General features: G+C 38.7%; 1 pseudogene; it reads right to left on the bottom strand.

Annotated features, from left to right (window-relative positions):
- Positions 1–3,542: 3,542 nt before the first annotated feature.
- On the bottom strand, positions 3,543–18,978 carry LOC137098467 (uncharacterized; annotated as a pseudogene).
- Positions 18,979–19,629: the final 651 nt, after the last annotated feature.

Genomic DNA, 19,629 nt, shown 5'->3' with positions numbered 1-19,629 from the left:
CTGGATGATGTGGTGATATATAGTGATACCTGGGAGGAGCATGTGAAACGTATTGGGGCTTTGTTACAACGACTAGCCGATGCTAATTTGACAGTGAACTTGGCTAAGTGTGAATTTGCAAAAGCCACTGTAACATACACTATATTGCCAAAAGTATTCGCTCGCTCATCCAAATAAATGAATTCAGGTGCAAAAAGCAAGGTCCATAAAGACATGGATGAGTGAGTTTGGTGTAGAAGAACTTGACTGGCCTGCACAGAGTCCTGACCTCAACCTTTGGGATGAATTAGAGCAAAGACTGCGAGCACTGTGTATTATGTATTTCATAAACACACTTCCCAGAAGAGTTGAAGCTGTTATAGCTGCAAAGGGCCGATGTCATATTAAACCCTATGGATTAAACATGGGACGTCACTAAAGTTCATGTGGGTCTAAAGGCAGGGGAGCCAATACTTTTGGCAATATAGTGTATCTTGGTAAGGTGGTGGGTCAAGGGCAGGTACGACCTGTTTGTGCTAAGGTTTTAGGTATTGATGAGTTCCCTGTTCCCACAACTAAAAAGGTTCTAATGAGGTTCTTAGGTTTGGTTGGATATTATCGTTGTTTTTGCCGAAATTTCTCAACGGTTGTGGCTCCGCTAACAGACTTGCTTAAAGCAAAATCAAAATTTATTTGGTCAGAAACTTGTCAACAAACATTTGCTAATGTGAAGGCTTTACTATGTTCTCCTCCGGTTTTGCTAACTCCCCGTTTGGATCAGTCATTCACACTTCAGGTGGATGCAAGCCACGTTGGAGTGGGTGCGGTTTTGCTTCAAGGTGGTCCACAGGGTATTGATTGTCCTGTTAGTTTCTTTTCTAAAAAGTTCACCTCTTATCAGCTGATTATTCAGTGATGGAAAAAGAAGCATTAGCTTTAATTTTGACTTTGCAGCATTTCCATGTTTATCTTGATTCAGCAAAGCCAATACTTGTAAATACTGACCATAACCCACTTACATTCTTGAACTCTCTTCAGAATCCTAATCAGCGGCTTGTGCGCTGGCTCTGTTTTTGCAGCCTTATAACCTGGTTATTAAACTTATTAAGGGCAAAGATGGCAGATGCTCTTTCCCGTGCACCTATATAACACTTACTCTGATTGTTAGTCATACGTTTTCCCTGGTTCTTTGTAGTCTGTTCTTCTCCTCTTAAATAAAATGGTTGCTGAGGTGGGAGATGCTGATGCTTTTAGAATTGGGAGTCGTAAATTGTGGGTGTGTGTGGGAAGATTGTCTCAGGTCAGCTCTATTAATTCTTGTTAAGTTCAACTGTTAAATTTTTGCAGCTAAAAATACAATGGTAGTAAGGTTCAGGGTAGGAACCCTGTCTTATGGGGGGGAGTGTGATGGCCTAAGCCAGATCTGGGTTCTGTCTTCCTCCGTGTCTGTGTGGCTGTGTTTTTCCTTGTTTTCCAGGAAGCCAGTGGGTGGAGCTGAGATTTAGGAATGCTGTACACCTGTGTCAATTGGGTTGAGGTTCCTATAAAGGAGGCCTTAAAGATCAGCTCACTCTCTTACCCTGGGCCTGCTTGCTGAGTTCTCTTTTGGTTTTCTCTACATGTCTTTTACACTTTCCATCCAACATTGCATACAACACTGATTTGCTCACAAACTTAATTTGAATCTTCATATACTCAATTAAAATATGTTGAGTTTTTTGAGAACCTTGTGTGGCCTCCCTCCTTCTTTGTCACATACTGTTGAAAGAGGTTGTGACACAAGTCTATTCCCTTATACTGGTCAGTTTCTGATACTTGCCAGTACTGTGGTCACTGTACTTTGCAACTGATGAGTCATCTGGGTGCAGTGTTTAATTCAATTCAATTCAATTTTATTTATATAGCGCCAGTTCACAACAAAGTCATCTCAGGGCGCTTTACAGAATAAAGTCAAGATTATAACAATTCCCCCTTGAACAAGCCATAGGCAACAGTGGAGAGGAAAAACTCCCTTATACAGAAGAAACCTCCAGCAGAACCAGGCTCAGGGTGGACGGCCATCTGCCTCGACCGGTTGGGGTGAGTGGAAAGTGGAAAAAAACAAGTTTTCATTGTGGGCTTTAGGTACGACAAAGGAAATGATAAAGAAAGACGATCAACTAATTTTCTTATCAGGCAGTTGAACTTGGTGAATTATTTGAGAAGCCAAAAGAGACTAGAGAATGGGGGTGAGGTTGAACGAGTGATGATGATTAAAAAAAATTGTAAAGGTAAAAATAACATAATTTCTATTAGTTCTATGTAAAAATGAAGGATCTGGACACTTTTGACAAGACTTTAGATGACGTCCTCTTCTTTGATGGTGCTGAATTACATTATTCCCCTGAGTTAGGACACAGAGACGATGGTGTTATTGAATACTGATAAATAATGTGTTGTAATAAAGTTGGTTTGAAAACTCAAAGCCTCTCACTCTCTCACAGATTAATAACACAGATGCTTCCTGAAAAGTTTCTTTAACCAAACCTGTAACTGGCATTGTGTCATTAAAGTGACAAACCACAGCTCACAGTGTGGAGGCTGCAGAGCAGAAACCCACACAGATCATCTGCTGCAGGAAACAAAGTGTTGACTCGCTTTCAGCTGGTGTTTGTGAGTCCTAATAACTGCTGAAAATAGATTCACATCTGCTGACATAAACACTTATGGCATCACATAGAGCTTTCCACCATTTTAACAACTGTGTGATGGTTAATGTACAAGGACAAAACATGGAGGCCTGAGAAAACAGCCAAACTCCTTCATTGTATAACATTTCTGAAAAACTGAAGATGTCACTGTTGTTTTACTTTTGGTTTAAACCAATACATGAAACATCCATACAACAAAAACTTATAGTCATTTGTCCACTTGATCCCTTTGTAACTGTTTGATTATCAACACACTTTTAAAATGTGATTTTAATTTAGTGATTATGAACCAGACTTTAAGTAACTTTTGAGGTAAATTGTAAATTATATCCAAGTAAAACTGTATTTACTTCAGAAATAATGTCATCAGCTTTATGTAAAGTTTGAGCAGCTCACTGTGCTGTAGATAGACGTCAAATACAACATCATCAGCAAAGAGTTTTACATTCAAACTGACAGTTATAAAAGGTGCTGAACTGATTAATTTAATGATCATCACACACACACGGGTCCTTGCAGAATAATGCACAATTGGAAATAAAAATTTGGGGATTTATATTTTATTTAGATTATTGCAATGAATAAAATAACTAAACTTACCAAACTGTATAATGTACAGGATTAAAAGATAAACACAGAAACAGGAACAGCTGCTGATAATTTCTTATTATTAAACAGGCAAAACTGACTAAACTGTTAAACATTACAACAGTTTTTGCACTTAGTAATAATCAGTATATAAGTGTAATATGTGAATTTACTCTGCAAACAATGACTGTATCTGACTTTTACATAAAAGAAATGACTAATATTACTGAAAACTGACTAACGTCATAAAGCCACTGATGAGACTTGAAGCTGAGCAGAAAGCAGTCAGTGATCATGGGACTAGTTGGTGGACGCTCCCTGGTCTCTGAGGCTCCTCAGCAGAGACAGTCCACAGCAGTACACCAGACTCTTCACTATCAGCACTGTGTACAGCAGACAGAGCAGCTTCACCTGGTACTGAGACTGGAGAGGATCCAGAGGAACCACTGCAACACAAAAGGAGGCAAAAAGAAACTCAAACAAACATGTTACTGGTCACAATGTGAAGTCCAAGTTGTGTAATTGCTAATTGTTTGAACAGACTGATATGCAGCACAACATGCAGAGAGGCAGCAGGTGATCTTACAGTCAGCTTCTTGCTGCAGAGCTGCCAGGTCTGCTGCTTGTCTCTCTGGAGGACAGGAGGCTGCTGGAGCTGGAAGCTCTGAAACAGAAAAGGAGGTGCAGTGACAAATGTCAGTCCTCTGTGTCTCCACATGAAGCTGAATCACTGCTGAACACAGTCACCAAACCTTCATCACCTTGTTCTGTTTGGGCCTCCACTGTTCCCCCCTCATGTTTGACAGAGCAGCTGTATTTATATGTGCTGCTCTCTGGCTGATGGAGCAGCAAGATGGAGACGCTGCGTCCCGACTCTTCCAGCTGCAGCTGCTCTCCGTCAGCAGGGTTCAGTTCCTCCAGAGGACCGTTCTGTTTCTGTCTTTTCCAGGAGAACTGGATGCGACGAGGAACCATTTGTGAGGCCACACACAGCAGGGAGCTCTTCCCCTCCAGGTGGTCTCTGGATGCTGCTGGGTACACGCTCACCACGGGCTTCACCACCTGCTCATCTCAAGTTTGACACACAGAAAATCTAAATATAGATTTTGGTAAAACATGGAAGTAAATATAATACGGTGTGAACATATTCCTGATTCACACAGGGAAGAAAAAAATGCATTTCTACACATTTAAAAATATGCAGTGAAAACAATTTCAGAAATATATTTAGATCATAAAGTTATGATTAAACTTTTATCAACATTCAGTTTTGGAAACAACCGACATTATAGTAAATAGTGTAAATGTTATGGGGCAGGAAATACAGTCACATTCATTCACTTTGTACAAAAATGATTGTCATCAACATTTATTTTAATTTATATTTATACCTGACATAATAATACTTATAAAAAATATTTATATTTTTATTAGATCCATCATTAAATATAAATATTTTATAACAATGTTTTTATCATTGTATAAACAAAGTATTTACCACACACCTAATAACAGCCTCTTTATGTTTATCATGTAAATGACATTCTTTTTTTAATAAAACACATAATAGTATGTGTGTGTGTGTATATATATATATAATATTTTTTGTAGCTAACAAAATAACAATTATAATTATTTATATTATTATATATATATAAATTACAATCAAATTTACTAAATATATGTGGTTTAATAAAAAAATTACATTTTAACCATTATACAAATATACAGTATTAACCACACACCTGATACAGCCACTCTAATGTAAATTATATTAAAATAAAATTATAAAATCTATAATTGATTTAATCTGTAATATATAGACATAAAAACATTTACTGTGATGGGTTGTGATAATGTATTAAAATTAAAACATCAAACTGTCTTTTTTATGCATTTTCATTTACTTACAAATGTATAATTTTTGTAACAAATGTACAAATGTCACTGAACTTTTCTTATCATAATGTCATTTTTGAAGATTTTGACCCATATTTGTAATTTTTGTTACTACATATTTCAAAGTACACAGTTACTTAATACAAAATACAGTTTTTTTACTCATTATTTACATGTTTAACATATTAAAATTTCTCTGTATAAAATGTAAATATAGAAATGTATTTTTTCTGAAGGTATTTTTCATCTTTTAAAACAATATTTAAAATGAGATAAAATACATTTATGGTCAGACAACAACTGTAATTTTCATTTTACATACAGTCATTTATTTATCACCATAAATGTGAGAAACAACAATATATTAAACATTTAACTTACGAATCAGAGAATGTGAAGAATTCACTGAATTGTATTTGTTTTTTGTCTAAGTTTAGTAGAAAAAGTGACCTGAGCAGGAAAATCAGACACAGAACTTGACTGCTGACATGTTCTAACAAACCTGACTGAAATATTGTTTCTAATGTTCAGAAAAGCCAGCGTCTCAATATTTGAACAATTTCTTGACTAAATGTCAGTAAAGAAAGTAAATTGTTGGTTTAGTGTCGGTTTCTGGATTTTTTTATTATTAATTTAACCAATTTTTAACTTTTTTAAAGGACAAAACTAAAGGAAATTTGAATTGTTTTCTTACCTGTTATAAACAGTTTAGCTCCAGAACCAAAGATAGGATTCACATATCCTCCCACAGTAAAACACAATGATAAAAAAAAAACCAGTTTGCAGCTGAATGTTTTAACTGAGGTGAATTAATCTAATTTATGAAGCAGTTTCATATTTCAGCTGCACGATGGTTTTCTCTAATATAATATCATGACTGTATCTTATTTTCTCCATTTTATTGTTTGGACTAAAACATCTCAATATCAATGTTTAATCATTGATTAAGACGTTCATGATCCTCTGAGGATGAACTGTAATAACTTTATTGATCGTCTGATGTCATATTTATCGGCTCCATAGAGTAAATATTATAATGTATCAAATACTTTGGTTTATCATCAAAAACCTGAAAAATGAATTACATTACTGACAACTTCCTTCAGTCTAATTACTGAAATTAATCAGTCATATTTTAAAATCTTTCAGTTTTATGCACATTAGTAAATCTTCACAAGCGGATATCCTAAACTACAACAATAAATGATGCTGGATAACACATCAAGGAGCATTAAACAATTTAACTATTAAGAATCAGAATTAATCTGTGATTTTCTCCAAATATACAAAAAGTGAACTGAGCATGGAAATAAATTCCAATTCACATTTTCAACAATAAAATAAATAAATAAATGTAATGTAATAAATTCTTACCTGTTACAATCAGTTTAGTTCCAGAACCAAAGATAAAGTACCAGCCTCCTCCCACAGTGACAGAGAGTGATACAAAAACCTGTTTGCTGCTGAATGTTTCAGCTCAGATCAATGATCATATTTCAGCTTCTTGATGTGTTTTTACATCCAAAACATCAAAGTCACTGTTTTCCACAGTGAGGATCAGTTCATCAACTTCCTCTAACATCCTCTGCAAATTCAAATCCAGAAACCTGTTGTGTGATAAAAGCAGGAGGAAGAAGCTCTGCCTCCAGATTTCAGTGTTGCTCTGATTTTGAAGTACTGGTCCTGGATAAAGCTGCTTGTGGTCACATGGTCAAATCGGTCACATGGACACAAAAGTGAAATGATAGAATGTAGAAAAGACGTGGAAAAGAATGTGGGAAGGTGTTAGGATTTAGCTCCAAGCAGCTCAGAGTCTCAGTCCAACCTCCCAGAGCTGCTGCATGGCTGCACACTGTTGTTCATCTTTGTCACCAACTTTCCTTTGGAGCCTCATCACACTTTGCTTTGGCTTCATCACTGCTTCACTGGAGCTTTTTCATCTTTAATCTGCTTTTGTCTGTGATGGGATTTGATACATTTAGTTACTTTTATTAGTTTGATTATTGTGTTTCTGTTTGTCTTCATTGTCCTCATTTGTAGAACAACAGGAAACCTGCAGAAAAATCTGATAAAAAGTAATAAATTACAATATGAAATAAATCCTGACACCAGCAAATAAAAAGTGACTATGATGGAGGAAAACACATGAACCTGTGCTGTGGTTTCCTGTTCTCTTCCTGTCACAAACACTGTTTAACATCTGTTCATCTGTTGGTTTTTGTTCAGGCTGCAGGAATCATTTCTCACTGTGGGAATCACTTTTATAACAGGAGCAGTAGTAGGAGGCTGAATGATCGAGTTTAACTTTCCTTATCTCCAACTCATAGCTGTTTCCTTTCTTTACAGATGAGAAATCATTTTCCTGAGGATGATTGGAACCTCTACCTATGGTACCATCATCCTTATTTATGTACAGAATCAGCTTGAATGTTTCTGTCTCTTTCTTCTGGTACCAGTAAACATAGGTGCCAGTTCCTTCACAGCTGAATGAGACAGTTTGACCAAGTCTCCTGGTCAGTGTCAAATCGTCCTGAACCAGCTGTGCTGCCATGGCAACCAGTGCTGTAGAGAAGCAGACAGATAGATGAAGGTCAGTGTGACAGTGTTTGGTAAAGGTTGACTTTGTTGGCTCCTGATTGGCTGGAAACACTCACCTGAACACAGACAGCACAGAGCAGCAGCTGGGAGGAAAAGCATTTTGTGCAGTGCTGTTTCCTCTGGTGAACCTGGGGAGAAGTGGCGCTCTGATGCAGCTGAGGCCAAACAAGGACGAGCTGGGAGATCAGAGCAGGACCACGTGGTTTGTGACGGCTGCTCAAAGCTCCCATCAGCCCCTGCTGCTGCTGCTCACAGATAATCATTTGAAGCTGTAGTGTGGTTTTCTGCTGAGTCAGAGCTTTTAATGCTTTTATTGACTAAGAAATGAGGCAATATGTGGACATTTTCTGGATCCATAGACAAATAATGCATTTCATTTCACCTGCTGTTTCTTGCTGACTTTTTCATGATTAGAGTTCGTGATTAGTAAAGTTGTCGTCTGTACAGGAAGTTACAAAGACTCACATCCTCTGAGGAAATAAAACTGTCACCAGATAGTTAAAGCTGATGTACTACATAGGTGATCTGTGTTTATGGTTTAACCTCCATATGACTCATATCTTTCACATGAAATGGATTAAATTACTCATGAAATGCAGGATGTCACTTTGCTGCTGTTTCTAACTGAACTGACTGATTTCATCTCAAACTGCATAAATGCAAATAATCAGTCAAAATTTACTGGAACAAGAAACTTTCATCACTAATGTATCAGATATTTCTACTGTGAGGGATAAAACAGCTGTGCAGATGTTATTTTAGGAATCTTCTCATCCCACTTAGCAAAACATTCTGTGTCTTAAATCATTAAAGTTTAGTTTACATGCTGTAGAACTAGATTGTCAGCAGTACAACATGTGAACTGTGTGATATGAACTGATGTGTTCAGTCTCTGATGAATCACAAAGTGACTAATAAAATCAGTTTATTTCACATTAAATAAACGAGGAAACATGATTATAAAATGTTGTGTTGTTGATCCAACATCGGAACCAATCAGCTGTTTGATCAGGTGAGAACCAGGCATTTCCCATCATGCACTGAGATCGGTGAAGAACAATTGTGATCCTCCTTGATCTAAGTGTAGAGTCTTAAATTGAAATTGAAGGAAAAAAGAAGGCAGTAAACCAGAAGTAGTGATCTCTATGGTATAGTTCACAAACACGCAACTTAAAACAGGAAACACAAAAGTTAGAAAGGAAGTGGTTCCAGAAATTTAGAAGAATCTTATTTAGCCTGGAAAAATAGTTTAAAAATTTACAAAAAACTTCTGTGATGCCAGAACAGCATGTTATTCATCATTAATAGAAGAAAACAAGAACAACCCCCGGTTTCTGTTCAGCACTGTAGCCAGGCTGACTAAGAGCCATTGTTCTGTTGAGCCTAGTTTTCCTTTAACTCTGAGCAGCAATGACTTCATGACCTTCTTTATGAATAAAATTGTAGCTATTAGAGAAAGAATTCAACTGATCCTCCCCCCAAAAATTACAAATAGATCTTCATGTACAGCAGTGCTAGAGTCATCAATAAGGCCCCAATCCCTGTTAGACTGCTTTTTACCCATAGATCTCTCTGAGCTAACTTCTATTATTACCTCATCTAAACCAACAACCTGTCTGCTAGACCCTATTCCAACTAAGTTGCTCAAGGAAGCTTTACCCTTAATAGATACGTTCATATTAGATATCATAAATCTATCTTTAGAAACAGGCTATGTACCACAGGCCTATAAGGTAGCTGTAATTAAACCATTGCTTAAAAAACCCTGTCTTGACCCAGGTGTTTTAGCCAATTACAGACCAATATCTAATCTCCCCTTTATTTCTAAAATAATTGAAAAAGTAGTCGCAAAACAATTATGTGATCACCTTCATAGGAATAATTTGTATGAAGACTTTCAGTCAGGATTTAGAGTTCATCATAGTACAGAAACAGCACTGGTAAAAGTCACCAACGATCTAGATGGCATTAGTCTGTCCTCCAGTACTACTGCAAGAAACCTCTGAGTTATTTTTGACCAGGATTTGACCGTCTCAAAAACTGGTCCATGCATTTGTTACCTCTAGGTTGGACTACTGTAATTCCCTACTATCAGGATGCCCCAGTAACTAAAGAGCCTGCAATTAATCCAAAATGCTGAAGCAAGAGTGCTGACTGGAACTAGCAAGAGAGATCATATTTCACCTTCACTAGCTTCTCTCCATTGGCTTCCCATTAAATCTAGAATAGAATTTAAAACCCTGCTTCTTACATATAAAGCTCTGAATGGTCAGGCTCCATCATATATAGAAGATCTCATAGCACCATATAATCCCAGTAGACCACTTCGTTCTCAGAATGCAGGCCTACTTGTGGTGCCCAGAATTTCCAAAAGTAGAATGGGAGGCAGAGCCTTTAGCTATCAAGCTCCTCTCCTGTGGAACCAGCTCCCAGTTCAGATTCAGGAAGCAGACACCCTCTCTACTTTTAAGTCTAGGCTTAAAACCTTCCTCTTTAATAAAGCATATAGTTAGTTATAGTTATGCTGCCATAGGCTTAGACTGCTGGGGGACCCACCCCCCAATGCACTGAGCTCCTTTCCTCCTCTTGACCCTCTCGCCCCTTCTCTCACCTCACAATTGTCTCTACTGTATGACATTAACTCTGTGTGTTTTGTCCCGTAGTTGTCTTTGTCCTTCTCTGTCTCTCTCTCTCTGTCCCTTTCTGCAGGTGTCCCCGGGCTTTGACGTTGGTCCTATCAACCTGCCCGATGTTTTGTTGTTTCTCTTTTTCTTTTCTCTCTCCACTTTCCACTAACCACAACCAGTCAAGGCAGATGGCCGCTCACCCTGAGCCTGGTTCTGCTGGAGGTTTCTCTTGATAAAGGGAGTTTTTCCTCTCCACTGTTGCCTATGGCTTGTTCAAGGGGGAATCGTTGGGTTCTCTTTAAATATCTTTATAGTCTTTATTGTAAAGGGCCTTGAGATGACTTTGTTGTGAATTGGTGCTATATAAATGAAGTTGAATTTAATTGAATAGAAATGGAATAAAGTATTTAGAATTCAGTTTTCATCAGTGTGTAATCTTCTGAAAATCTTCAGCTTGAATGAATCTTTCATGTCTTTACAGGGAGCAGGTCCCTTTTCACAGTAGCTGCCATGTTGTGCCGACATGTTTCTACAGGAGCCCAGAACAGACAAATCAAACTCTGGTTCTAGAGGGAATTTCCTGTTTTCACACTGAAGCAGCAGCTCAGGTTTGGTGATGCTGCAGCACTGTTATGTTGTTTCATGTTGTTGAACTTTGACTTAGATTTTTGCTGCCTTGTACCTCACTTGTAAGTTGCTTTGGACAAAAGCGTCTGCTAAATGACTAAATGTAAATGTAAATGTAAATGAACCCGAGGCTGCTTATCGTCCATAGGACAGACTGGACCATTCCTCGTCCTGTCTCTCACACTCTGCTTTTCTCCATGTGTCCTCAGATTAAAAACAGTGCTGTGCTTCATACTTTGAGGCTTCAGTTGATGTTGATGAACCAAAGATCTCAGCAGTTCTGTGTCTGTAACATCCCACTGGTCACAGAACAGTCGACCCATTTCTTTAACTTTTAAATCAGGCTGCTGACAAACTCACAGACACAAACACTGAGAATCTCAGAATTATTCACATAAAAAGACTGAAACACAGAGAGTAGAGGTGGTGATGTCTCACACACACTCAGTGCATTGTGATTTGTTCTCTGTGGGATGTTTTAAATCACTATATCATGAACATCGAGTATAAACTGGAACATAGCAGTTTTTTAAGCTTCTGGCCTGACACTTGATTTGGAGTTTAGTTTTTGAGAGTGAGTGAGGAAAAAAGAGGAAGTGTGTTCAGAAGTGAACAGTGTTTCCTTTGTGTTAAACAGTGACGTCCCTCAGCTGAAGATTCACATGGTTCATCAGTATTAAGAAGAAAACACACAGGAACCATAACTCACTTTCTACACCGTGACTCTTTTTACATGATGCTGTTTGAACCTTTTTGTCATGTTGTTGTTACTTTAGACTTTCATTTGGCTTCACAGTGACTCCACAGCTCCAAACCTGGATCCACACTGAATGTTGGACTGCAGCTTGATGTACTTTGATATTTTTACAACTGAAGTATTTTTACTGCACATTCATGACAGTGAATGAAGGGACAAAGTCAGGCTGCTACAGCAGAGGTTTCAACCTGTGGTTCTTGGTCCTCTAGTGGTCTGTGAAGGTATTACAGGTGGTCCCTGTATTTAATAAAGTAAACAAAGCAATTGTTATTCAAACCAGACAAATATTAGCAGCTGCCATCAAATAAATAATGTACCAGGCCTCATACATACATAGTTTTTAGTGTTTATCCCTATTTTAAAATATCTCTCAGTGATTTTATGGCAGGTGTTTTATATTTGCACACATTTGATTATTGACAAGAATAATTATTACAAATGTGTTTACAAATAAATAAGACAGTAAAAATGCATTAAGTCGGTTGTGATTTCTCTCTTTTTACATGATGGTTTAAAATGATCCAATAAAAACTATTAATTAACGTAAACAAGAATGTTTCCTTTTATTTTGCACTGATCATCAGAATCATTAACTTTTGAGACTGTACATCAAATAGTTAAGTCCATATAGTATATTGCAATACAGCTTAAATATTGCAATATTATTTAAAGACCAAATCACCCAGATCTACCAGACAGAGGATGTGTTTGCTGTGATGTGGCATTTTTAAAGACTGAAAGAACATTAGAATGAACGGGTTGGTTTTATTTTTTTATTCTTAAAGTTGTGTTGCTGTTTGTCCTTTGTTGTCCTCATTGTAGAGACAGGAGACCTGCTGAAATGTAATTAATATGAAATAAATGTATAAATCTAACTATGACAGAGGTGAAACACATGAACCTGTGCTGTGGTTTCCTGTTCTCTTCCTGTCACAAACACTGTTTAACATCTGTTCATCTGTTGGTTTTTGTTCAGGCTGCAGGAATCATTTCTCACTGTGGGAAACACTTTTATAACAGGAGCAGTAGTAGGAGGCTGAATGATCCAGTTGAACTTTCTTTATCTCCAACTCATAGCTGTTTCCTTTCTTTACAGATGAGAAATCATCTTTCTGAGGATGAGTGGAGTAACGTTTATCTATGTTACCATTAGTCCTAGAAATATCAAGAATCACTCTGAATGTTTCTGTCTCTTTCTTCTGGTACCAGAAAACATAGCTGCTACTACACTGTCCAGTTCCTTCACAGCTGAATGAGACAGTTTGTCCAAGTCTCCTGGTCAATGTCAAATCGTCCTGAATCAGCTGTGCTGCCATGGCAACCAGTGCTGTAGAGAAGCAGACAGATAGATGAAGGTCAGTGTGACAGTGTTTGGTAAAGGTTGACTTTGTTGGCTCCTGATTGGCTGGAAACACTCACCTGAACACAGACAGCACAGAGCAGCAGCTGGGAGGAAAAGCATTTTGTGCAGTGCTGTTTCCTCTGGTGAACCTGGGGAGAAGTGGCGCTCTGATGCAGCTGAGGCCAAACAAGGACGAGCTGGGAGATCAGAGCAGGACCACGTGGTTTGTGACGGCAACAACATCCAAGTGAAATTTTCAAACCAGCTTTAATGACACAGTCAGAATGAAAATGCAGCAGTGATGAAGATGCACAGACTCTTCTGACAACAGCTTTTTATTATCTGGAACCAAGTGGAACAATGAGACCTGAGGTGAACCAACATGGACGCTCTAGTTCTGCTTCAGGAAGAGTCGTAAATGTCATTGTGTTCATAATTTCACAGTACAGAGCAGAAACCCACACAGCTCGTCTGTTACACGAAACAACAGTTTGTTTGAGTCCTAATAACCACTGACAACAGATTCATATCTGCTGCTGTACACACTCATTACCTCCACTCACTCATGTACTTTGTCATTTATTCTATTTAATCCACATTTTATTTTTATTAGAAAGTTAAGACAATGATTGACATGGAGCTCACATCTTTTTAAAATGGGGATTTATAGTTTTACTGATTAAACGTGACTTGGCTCTGACAACAAGTTCAAATACTTCAGATTATTTCTCAGTTGAAAATGACAAATATGAGAGTTTTCTGATGTAACTGTCATAATCTGACCCCTCAGCTTCACTTCCTTTTCTGGACTTTTATTTTGTAGCCCTCTTGCTCCTTTCCTGTTCCCATTATTTAGTTTTTATTTAGTTCTAATTGTTTTCACCTTTGTCTCTGGTCTATTTAAACCCCCAGCAAGATTCACCGTCTGTCAGATCCTTGCTGTTTATTCACTGAGTGAACTTCCAGTCTTCTGACTCTTGTCATTTGGATTCTGTTTCTTGTTTCTGGTCTGAGGTTTGTTCCGTTCTGTTTTCTGCAGCCTTTTCATTTGCACTTTTAGTTTCATTGGTTCTACCCGTTCCTGATCAGCTTTCTATGAACCTACTCCTTGGTTATTTGGAGTAGTTATCAGATCCCCTCTTATGTGCAAACTCACATTCTTGATTCTTGACCCTATTCTGAGGTGTGTGTGTGTGTGTGTGTGTGTGTTCTCCTTATTAGTTTTGTTCTGTTTATATCTGCTGCTTTGGATTCTCTGTTTATTTCCACAGCCTTTTTGTTCCCTCCAGCTCACGTGTCCCCTTGCTAATATTTTCCCCTATAAATGTTTCTGTGTTTAGTATTAGACCTTGTAGTTTATGCAGTTGGTTGCTTAGTTTCCCTTATTCTCCCAGTCAGGTTGTTTAGTTTGTCTGACTCTGGTTTTGTTAATAATTTGTTAATAACTCAACACTGCACACTAGCTGTTTTTGGTGTAAAACTTCTACCTATTTGGGTTTGGATATGTTTTGTCCTCCCTTCTGTAGTGATTCTAACAAACCTGTTTTTTATACTTTATGGTCTGTAAAACCTTTATTTAGCACATTCCCTTCTCTGTCTCTTGGTTCCACCCTCATAAACCAAACCCTGACAGTAACGTCTAAATCTAGTCAGATAAGAGCAGGCCCACTTGGTTTGTGACTGCTCCTCAAAGCTTCCATCAGCCCCTGTGTTTTATTGCTGCTTAATATCTAGATGTAGAGAACAGTATCATCAGCGTACAGTTTGACATCAAATGACACATTTATTAAAGGCATTTTAAACCTGTTGTAATTGTCCTACAAGTAAATTTTAAGACATGAAGAAAAACATTTTTATGAAAGTCAAGTTTGTTAAATTCTTTCAGTGTAATATTTTCAAAAAACAGGAAAAAAAAAACTCTACATCTGTACTTCACACAGGACAAACGATCAGATACATATTTAAGTGTTATAGCAAATATGTTGACTTTTAAAAAATATGTTCACACACACAGCAGGTACAAATGTAACCGCAAGGGAACACAAGCCAGTGTCTTCTTGTGCCAGTCCCAAGTCTGGATAAGTGCAGAGGGTTGTGGCAGGAAGGGCATCCGATGTAAAACACATGCCAAGTTAAAAATGCGAATCATGAAAATGACTTCCAAACCGGATCGGTCTGGGCCCGGGTTAACAAAGACCGCCACCGGTGCTGTTGACCTACAGGGTACCGGGGGAAATTGGACTACTGTTGGTCGAAGACGAAGAAGAAGAGGAGGAAGGTGGACATACTGTGTGTCCAGGAGACCAGGTGGAAAGGTAGCAAGGCTAGAATCTTAGGAGCAGGGTTCAAGTTGTTCTACCATGGGTCAGATAGGAAGAGAAATGGAGTAGGAGTTATACTGAAAGAGGAGTTTGTGAGGAATGTTCTAGAGGTAAAAAGAGTCACAGATAGGTTGATGAGTCTGAAGCTGGAAATTGAAGGGGTGATGTTCAATGTTGTGAGTGGTTATGCCCCACAGGTAGGATGTGAGTTAGAAGAGAAGGAGAAATTCTGGCGTGAGTTAGATGAAGTGATGCAGAGCATCCCCAGAGGTGAGAGAGTGGTGATTGGTGCAGATTTCAATGGCCATGTAGGTGAAGGGAACAGAGGTGATGAGACTGTGATGGGCAGGTTTGGTGTTCAGGACAGGAACACAGAAGGACAGATGGTGGTAGACTTTGCAAAGAGGATGGAAATGGCTGTAGCAAACACTTTCTTCCAGAAGAGGCAGGAACATAGGGTGAGGAGGTAGAGCGGAGGTAGAAGCACTCAGGTAGACTACAGCTTGTGTAGACACTGTAATCTGAAAGAGATCAGTGACTGTAAAGCATTGGTAGGGGAGAGTGTAGCCAGACAACACAGGATGGTGGTGTGTAAAATGATGCTGGTGGTGAGGAAGATGAAGAGGACTAAGGCAGAGCAGAGGACGAAGTGGTGGAAGTTGAAAAAGGAAGAATGTCGTGTAGTTTTCAGGGAGGAGCTGATACAGACTCTGGGTGGTTTGGAGGTGCTTCCAGATGACTGGACCACTACAGCTAATGTGATCAGGGAGACAGGTAGGAGGGTACTTGGTGTGTCATCTGGAAAGAGGAAAGTGGACAAGGAGACTGGGTGTTGGAAAGAGAATGTTCAGGAGTGTATACAGAGAAAGAGGTTAGCTAAGAAGAAGTGGGACACTGAGAGGACTGAAGAGAGTAGACAGGAGTACAGGGAGATACAGCGTAAGGTGAAGATAGAGGTGGCAAAGGCCAAACAAAGAGCATATGAGAACTTGTATGTTAGGTTGGACACTAAAGAGGGAGGAGTGGATTTGTACAGGTTGGCCAGACAAAGAGTTAGAAATGGGAAGGATGTGCAGCAGGTTAGGGTGATTAAAGATAAGGATGGAAATGAATTGACAGGTGCCAGGAGTGTGATGGGAAGATGGAAGGAGAACTTTGAAGAGTTGATGAATGAGGAAAATGAAAGAGAACGAAGAGAAGAGCAGGTGACTGTGTGGAGCAAAGGTAGCAAAGATTAGTGAAGTGAGGAGGACGTTGAAGAGGACATACATGTGGAGGTATGGAAGTGTCTAGGAGAGGTGGCAGTAGAATTTCTGACTAGTTTGTTTAACAAGATCTTGGAGAGTGAGAGGATGCTGAGGACTGGAGGAGAAGTGTACTGGTGCCAATTTTTAAGAACAAGGGAGATGTGCAGAGCTGTGGCAACTACAGAGGAATAATGAATTTTTGGGAAAGAGTAGTGGAAGCTCGGCTAAGGACAGAGGTGAACATTTGTGAGCAGCAATGTGGTTTCATGCCTAGAAAGAGAACAACAGATGCAGTATTTGCTTTGAGGATGCTGATGGAGAAGTACAGAGAAGTTCAGAGGGAGTTGCATTGTGTCTTCGTAGATTTAGAGAAAGCGTATGACAGGGTGCAGAGAGAGGAGCTGTGGTATTGTATGAGGACGTCTGGAGTGGCAGAGAAGTATGTTGGAGTGGTGCAGGACATGTATGAGAGCTGTAAGACAGTGGTGAGGTGCTGTAGGTGTGACAGAGGAGTTCAAGGTGGACGTGGGTCTGCATCAAGGATCAGCTCTGAGCCCCTTCTTGTTTGCTCTGGTGATGGACAGGCTGACAGATGAGGTTAGACAGGAATCTCCATGGACTTCATGTCCTGGCCTGAGACTTAATTTAGAGTTTAGTTTTTGAGAGTGAGTGAGGAAAAAAGAGGAAGTGTGTTCAGAAGTGAACAGTGTTTCCTTTGTGTTAAACAGTGACGTCCCTCAGCTGAAGATTCACATGGTTCATCAGTATTAAGAAGAAAACACACAGGAACCATAACTCACTTTCTACACCGTGACTCTTTTTACATGATGCTGTTTGAACCTTTTTGTCATGTTGCTGTTACTTTAGACTTTCATTTGGCTTCACAGTGACTCCACAGCTCCAAACCTGGATCCACACTGAATGTTGGACTGCAGCTTGATGTACTTTGATATTTTTAGAACTGAAGTATTTTTACTGCACATTCATGACAGTGAATGAAGGGACAAAGTCAGGCTGCTACAGCAGAGGTTTCAACCTGTGGTTCTTGGTCCTCTAGTGGTCTGTGAAGGTATTACAGGTGGTCCCTGTATTTAATAAAGTAAACAAAGCAATTGTTATTCAAACCAGACAAATATTAGCAGCTGCCATCAAATAAATAATGTACCAGGCCTCATACATAGTTTTTAGTGTTTATCCCTATTTTAAAATATCTCTCAGTGATTTTATGGCAGGTGTTTTATATTTGCACATATTTGATTATTGACAAGAATAATTATTACAAATGTGTTTACAAATAAATAAGACAGTAAAAATGCATTAAGTCGGTTGTGATTTCTCTCTTTTTACATGATGGTTTAAAATGATCCAATAAAAACTATTAATTAACGTAAACAAGAATGTTTCCTTTTATTTTGCACTGATCATCAGAATCATTAACTTTTGAGACTGTACATCAAATAGTTAAGTCCATATAGTATATTGCAATACAGCTTAAATATTGCAATATTATTTAAAGACCAAATCACCCAGATCTACCAGACAGAGGACGTGTTTGCTGTGATGTGGCATTTTTAAAGACTGAAAGAACATTAGAATGAATGTTCTTTTTATTTTTTATTCTTAAAGTTGTGTTTCTGTTTGTCCTTTGTTGTCCTCATTGTAGAGACAGGAGACCTGCTGAAATGTAATTAATATGAAATAAATGTATAAATCTAACTATGACAGAGGTGAAACACATGAACCTGTGCTGTGGTTTCCTGTTCTCTTCCTGTCACAAACACTGTTTAACATCTGTTCATCTGTAGGTTTTTGTTCAGGCTGCAGGAATCATTTCTCACTGTGGGAAACACTTTTATAACAGGAGCAGTAGTAGGAGGCTGAATGATCCAGTTGAACTTTCTTTATCTCCAACTCATAGCTGTTTCCTTTCTTTACAGATGAGAAATCATCTTTCTGAGGATGAGTGGAGTAACGTTTATCTATGTTACCATTAGTCCTAGAAATATCAAGAATCACTCTGAATGTTTCTGTCTCTTTCTTCTGGTACCAGAAAACATAGTCGTCATCACACTGTCCAGTTCCTTCACAGCTGAATGAGACAGTTTGACCAAGTCTCCTGGTCAATGTCAAATCCTCCTGAACCAGCTGTGCTGCCATGGCAACCAGTGCTGTAGAGAAGCAGACAGATAGATGAAGGTCAGTGTGACAGTGTTTGGTAAAGGTTGACTTTGTTGGCTCCTGATTGGCTGGAAACACTCACCTGAACACAGACAGCACAGAGCAGCAGCTGGGAGGAAAAGCATTTTGTGCAGTGCTGTTTCCTCTGGTGAACCTGGGGAGAAGTGGCGCTCTGATGCAGCTGAGGCCAAACAAGGACGAGCTGGGAGATCAGAGCAGGACCACGTGGTTTGTGACGGCTGCTCAAAGCTCCCATCAGCCCCTGCTGCTGCTGATTGACGGGTTCAGAGAAAAGTTTCTTGGTGTTGATTTGAATCTGACAGCAGATCAAAAATCTGCGTCACAATGATGCCGAAACACAAAAAAGCTTCACGTTCCCACAAACACATTCAGGTTGGTGGTGAATTTAGTAACAGACTGTTTTCTGTTGTTTAACAGCTGCAGGAAAATCCAGCTCCTCCTCTACTGGGACTTTATTTTAACTTTATAAATGTCTCCTGCTAAAATTCATGTTATCTAAATTTATGCCATTAGATTTGTATTATTTTAAAATTCATTTAAGTATTAGCAACATATGAATCTTCTTTATGATACATTTCAGTGTCTGCTGCATTATTTCAATTTTAATTCAATTCAATTCAACTTTATTTATATAGCGCCAATTCACAACAAAGTCATCTCAAGGCGCTTTACAGATTAAAGTCAAGATTATAACAATTCCCCCTTGAACAAGCCATAGGCAACAGTGGAGAGGAAAAACTCCCTTATACAGAAGA

Source organism: Channa argus, chromosome 14 (genome assembly GCF_033026475.1).
Source record: "Channa argus isolate prfri chromosome 14, Channa argus male v1.0, whole genome shotgun sequence".
Taxonomy (NCBI): domain Eukaryota; kingdom Metazoa; phylum Chordata; class Actinopteri; order Anabantiformes; family Channidae; genus Channa; species Channa argus.
This window is presented reverse-complemented; position numbering and strand designations above follow the sequence as displayed.